We start from the raw sequence: 5,806 nt of genomic DNA on the forward strand, positions 1-5,806 counted from the left end.
CTGAGGCCAAGGCCAGAAGGAGACAAACCCTCCCACCCCTCAAAGCAGGGGGCAACTGGATGGCCGATGGCCAAGTCCAGCCCTTAAACGTGTTCCACACAGTTGGCAGTGCGGGGAAAGAAAACAAAAAACCCCAACTGCATGCAGCCAAGGTTTTACAATGGAGAGGCTGACATAGAAACCCTGATTTCTGGCTTCCTGGGAAGCATCAGATGACCGGGCCTCCGGGGCCTGAGGCCCCACGTGACAGCTCTGGCTGAGCTGCTGCCCCGCAGGCAGGCACGGGCCCTCCACTCACTTACAGAGCCTTCCAGGCCAGATAAGGGGTTGGGGATTGAGCAACCGTATGGGGGGAGGGGGATGCTGCGCTGGGCCCATGTGTGTCTGGCACTCAGGGATGGGAAACGCCCTCCATTCAAGGGACTGGGAGACGGGGGTACCCATCATGCACCCCCAAAGCTGCCAGAGTAACCCTGCTCCAAGAGCCGTGCCAGGCCTGACGGCATCAGCCATGTCCTCTCCTTCAGGATCCAAACTTCATTCCAACCCCTCCCCGACCAGTGGCGTGTCAGGAGCTGGTACAGGACCCTGGTCACTAAGGGGGACCGCCCCCCGCAGGGCTCTTCCTTCTGTTGGGAGAGGGAGCCCTCGGTTGGGGGACCAGAACTGGGGTCCACTGGCCCTGCCACCAAGTCAAATGACCTCTAGGGCCTCGGTCTGCCCGTCTGTAAGATGCATGGGGTAGAGAGTTGAGGGACAGGGGAAATGAGACCCCATAAAGCCTTTCAGAGGCCATGTGCTCCCCGTAGATGTGGCAGGAGATGGTGACCTAGGTGTCTTTGGTCCCTGAGGTATGACTGTGCTGGGGAGCTGGCCAGAGGTTTTGTCTTCATGGATACCGCGCTAGGACTGGCAATGACCTTTAGGATGGGCTCAAGGCACTGGGACTTTCTTTGCATCAGGAAGTCCCCTGGGGCTGGTTCAAACCCCAGTCAGGATCTTTGGGAGTGGGACCTGGGATCGCTCAGGAGCATCTCGGGGACTCTTGCGTGATTCCCTGGGGTCTGCAAACCCCCGAGCCTGGCTCAGCCCCTCACGTCACGGATGGACAGCCTGACGCCTGGGGACAGGACTGCCGTAAGTCCGTGCAGCTCTGGAACCCAGGCCTTCAGACCTCTAGGCCACCGGGGTGAGGACACGAGCGGGGAAGAGACAGCCACCAGCTCTGTCACCCTCTTGTCCCTCTCTCGGGCGCTGACTTCAGCCGGCCGCTCCCTGCCCGCCCCAGGCCTGCCCACTCGAGGGGCACGTGCGCCCCCTGGTGGCGAAGGCTGGTGCTCCCCACAGCTGCCTGGGAAAGTCCCTCCTGCTGGTTGGGGACCCCCCAGGGCCTGGACACCCAGGCAGGGGCTTGGCAATGTGCCGGGCGCAGGGAGCCATGCGGGGAGTGCTCGGCCCATCCGTCCCTTCTCTGGGATGGACGGGGATGGGGACACACCTGCCCCACGATGGGCTGAGGTGGGACGAGACCATTCACGTAGTCGTGGGGTGCACGCCAAGGGCTTGCTTACTGCCGGCTGTGACGGTCGCACTGCAGAAAGAAGATTCCTGAGTCAGGGCTAAGCCCAGGTCACCCTCGGTGACTCCAGCCTGGTCATCTCCGAACGCTTTGCAACGTGCCGGTTCTGTCCCAAGGCTGGACGGCCGGTCCTCCTCCAAGGCTGGATGGGCATCGGCCCACCAGAAGCAACATGCGTGGCATTTCATGAATGGGGGGACTTACAGATGCTCACCGTGCCAAGCCTGGGTTGGGGACACCAACACCAAAGGTGGGTGGGTCCTGCCCTCACGGTGCTCCGGAGGAAAAGTCCCTTTCAGTGGCTTCCGAGCCAGTGCCAACCGTTATCACCCCGACTTCAGAGATGGGGACAGTGAAGCCGAGCGGGGTTAAGCTACCTGCTCGAGCTGTCAGCTAGAAAGCGTGGGAGCGGGGACACTGTGCTCCTGGGGGACGAAGCCCACCTCCCCAGTGCTTTAATAAACGCTGAGCACCTACTACATGCCTGGCACTGTTCTTGGTGTCGGGAATACAGCAGGGGACAGGAAAGACAGGGTCTCTGCCGTCATGGGGTGAGCTCGCCGTCCCATCCTAGCTCTGTCATCCGACACCTCCTGACATGTTCATGGTCCCCTCAAGTCTTCTCTCTACCAGCTGAGCCCCGACTCCCACACCCCACGGCCACCAGGACCCCTCCTGGAGCCCCTTCCCCACACCAGTGGTCTCCATCCTCTGCTCTCAGAACACTCCCCTTTCCTTTCACTCTGGATCCCACTCCTGGGGTGGGTCAGGGGGCTCGGATCAGCAGAGGTCCCTGTTCTTAGATCCCACAGGGCATCCACAGGAGACTCTTTCCAAGCCTCAGTTTCCCATCTGTAAACGAGGTCTCAAGCAATCAGTCCTCAAGGCCCCTCCCGGACGGGTGTTGTGTAACCCTGATTCTGGTCTATAAATAGGTGCGCCGTGGCGCAGTGAGGGGAGTAGAGCAGAAGCACGGCACAGCAGAGATGCCAGGCTCCACGGCCCCCCGAACCGGGTCTGCTCCCTGCTCGGCCACCTCCCCTGCAAGCTCCTCAGCCCCCTGGGCCTTGGACTCCTCTGCAGAATGTCCCTCCCAGCGTGAGCGGCACCCACCCTTCAATTTCCATAGCAGTTCCACCGGGAGGGAGCTGCTCTCATCAACCCAGTTTACAGGTGAGCCAGGGGCGCCCCTGGAAAAAGCGATGGGTCCAAGGTCACGCGGCCTGGCCAGGGATTCAAACCAGCTGGCTTCGGCGTCTGGACGTTTGCTCAGTGACCTCCTACACTAATGAGGATGTGCATGTCTGCCCGGGACCCAGCGCGGAGCAGGCCCCGAAAAAGCAGCAGCCACTACTTCCTTCCTTTCAGCGATGTCACGAGAAGAGGCAACACTGACGCAGGGGGGCCACCACCACCCAGGTGCCTCCTGTTCGGAAAAGGACCCCACCTGCCCCGTCCAGCTCTGCACGACCAACTTGAAGACAGGAGAAGCAATCTGCCCGCTGGGCTGAGTCCTGGGGCACCCAGACTGCTCACCCGTTGTTGTTGCTCCCAAAAGACACGCTGGAGTCCTAACCCCTGGTGCCTGTGAACTCATCTGGGTGTAGGTCTCTGCAGCTGTGCTCAAGCTGAGACAAGATCATACCGGAGTCGGGTGGGCCCTGCAGCCAGTGACTGTTGTCCTTATGAGAAGGCCACCTGAAGACACAGAGATCCAGGCACAGAGGGAAGACAGCGATGTGGTGGCAGCTACCAGCAGAGGCTGGAAGAGACGAGGAGCGATCCTTGACCTGCTGACACCTTGATTTCAGACTTCCAGCCTCCAGAACTGTGAGAAAATCAACTTCTGTTTTAAGCCACCCAGTTTGTGGCAACTGGTGAAAGCAGCCCTAAGACACCAGTATACTGCCTTTCCCCAGACAGGGCCTGCACTCCCCCAGACTCTGGCTTTGACCTCCATGTCCAGAAAACTCCCACATCCAAACGTGGAAATGTCAGGCCCCAAAGCTCAGCAAACTGGAGGCACCCTCATCTCCCTACTCCCGACTTCTTTAACAGGAGCACACAAACTCCGGGAGACGGGTGGTGACAGGTTACTTCTGGCGAAGGCATCGTGGTGTGGCCCCCGAAGGATAACAGAGCCGGGTCCGCATCTGCCATTCCTGACCTGGATAAATGCAGCTGCCCTGCAAGGCGGCCCTGCCACCGTCCCCACTGTGCAGATAGGTGGACTGAGGGCACACAGGGCAGAGCTGGGCGGACTGGGCTTGATGTCCAGCTTTATATCCTCCCCAGGCACTTTCCTGGCCAGCAGCCTTTTTTTAGAAGAATCGGAAAGAACAAGTACCGCTCAGGACATCAGAACTCACACTGATAATGAAAAGCCCCAGGAGAAGGAGCCTGAGATCGTGGACCAGGTTGGTGGCCATGGGAGCTTTGGAAGCGCCTTTTCACGTATTCTTCCAAACAGCCCCGTGAGGCAGGAATGACTAGCTCCAGTGGGGGTGGGGGTGGTGGCGGCTATGTTCTTGACTTTGTAAACAAAGCCCAAAGAGCCCAGAGGGGAGGTGATGCGGGGTCAGCTGGGCTCTGCCAAGTCTAAGGCTTCGCTCCCAGGGGAGGGGCATCCCCCCAGGACGGCGCTCCTCTCGCCATCCTCCCGCTTCTCCAAGGCCGAAGTTCACAGTCCACGAAGGGATGCATTTAATGCAGGAGAAACGGTTGCGGAGATTTGCTGTAAGGTTTTGGGGGGGGGAGCGTCTCCTCCTAGGGGTGAGAGGTACCCCTTACTGAGGGCTCACCCCGGCCAGCCTGGCCCACGGTCCCCATGGTAACCCTGCCAGCTGGGTTGCCTCTTCCTCCACTGCAGATGGACGTTGAGGCCACAGATCCTGTGTCACCTACCAGGTCACACAGGCTGAGAGAGGCAGGGCCAGCATAGATGCAGGGGTCCCTATTCCAGTCCCCGGCTTCTTCCATGGTGGGCCGTGGACAGAACCCAGGCCTGCTCCTGGAGGAGACTGGGACCATCCCCGCCCGAAGCCTGGACGGGTAGCACCCCCTTGCTGTCCCCCAGCCCCTGCAGGGCCAGCTAGCGTAGGCCCCGTCCCTGTCCCTGGAGACTGCCCACCTCTGGGCCTCGAAGGCTCCAGACTTCACCACCTCCCCTGCCCCAGACACGGCCTCCTGGCCTCACAGCCTACGGGACTCCACCCTGCTGCTGGCACACTCACTCTGCCCCCCAGGTGTGACCTGTCCGTCTGCTCAGCGGCTTCAGCCGAGGCCCCTAGCCTGCAGGATGAACTCCACGTTTCCGGCAAGGTGTCCAAGACCTCCACAGTCTGGGCGTGGCACTCATCCTCCCATCTCTGCTGTGTCTCCCACGAAGCCCCTCTAGGCCCCGTCCTGCCACCCCCAGCCCCCGAGGAGACAAAGCAAGCACTGTCCTACAGCCCTTCTGCCTGCTTCCCACCTCCGGGCCTTTACCCAGCCTCTGCCCTCTGCCTGGGTGCCCTTCCTCCCTTCCCTCCAACTAGTTTCTTTTTCAGGGATTATATTAATAGTAAAAGGCAGTAAAGAATTGTGATTCGGGGCATGGGCTCTGGAGCCAGATGGCCTGGGCTGGAACGTGGCTTCACTAGTTGACAGCTGACCACCTGGGGCTGAGTACTTCTGTTGAACTGTGTCTCAGTTTCCTCATCTGTAAGATGAGAGTCAGAATAACATCTTCCTCCCTGGGAGATCTCAAGGCTGTAAATGTATTCAGAGACGTCCAATGCTTAGGACGGGCCTAGCACCCAGTAGGTCCTCAGCAGCCTTAGCCATTACCACCAGCTGGCCTCCCGCTCTCCACTCCCAGTCCTCTGGCTTCCCCTGGGCACTGGGTCCCCACCCCAGTGATGCAGACATTTCTCCCCTCGACCCAGCTCAGCCGACAACCCCCAGGCCGTCGTCCTCCCTCTGTCTTGCATTAGGATCTCGGGACGGGCCTACCTTCTCCATCAGATGCTCTCGGAGGCCGAGGCTTCTGCAAGCTGAGGTGAGGGGCAAACGCCCAGCGGACGCGGACAAAAACTTTCTTCTTGACCTAACTGTTACCAGTCTCCTTGGAGCCTCTGCTGGACGAGGCCTGACCGTGGGCTTCCCTCTCTGTCCTTGTAGGATCCACTGTGAGCGAGAATCCTGTCAGTTTAGTGAAAATCCTCTACTCGCCACTGTCAGACCCCC

General features: G+C 60.1%; 1 protein-coding gene across 3 annotated transcripts in view; it reads right to left on the minus strand.

Moving 5' to 3' along the window:
• PRR5 (proline rich 5) overlaps positions 1-5,806 on the minus strand; it is a 50,279-nt gene that overhangs the window by 28,341 nt on the left and 16,132 nt on the right. The window contains exon 1 of one of the 3 annotated variants that reach the window (XM_024737570.1): positions 3,116-3,328. The exons of the other annotated variants lie outside the window; for them this stretch is intronic. The gene's annotated coding sequence lies outside the window, so the exon portion shown is untranslated. Of the gene's footprint in view, positions 1-3,115; positions 3,329-5,806 lie in introns of those variants that run through there. 3 annotated transcript variants of the gene reach the window in all.

Source organism: Neophocaena asiaeorientalis, unplaced genomic scaffold (assembly GCF_003031525.2).
Source record: "Neophocaena asiaeorientalis asiaeorientalis breed wild unplaced genomic scaffold, Neophocaena_asiaeorientalis_V1.1 scaffold242, whole genome shotgun sequence".
NCBI classification, from domain to species: Eukaryota; Metazoa; Chordata; class Mammalia; order Artiodactyla; family Phocoenidae; genus Neophocaena; species Neophocaena asiaeorientalis.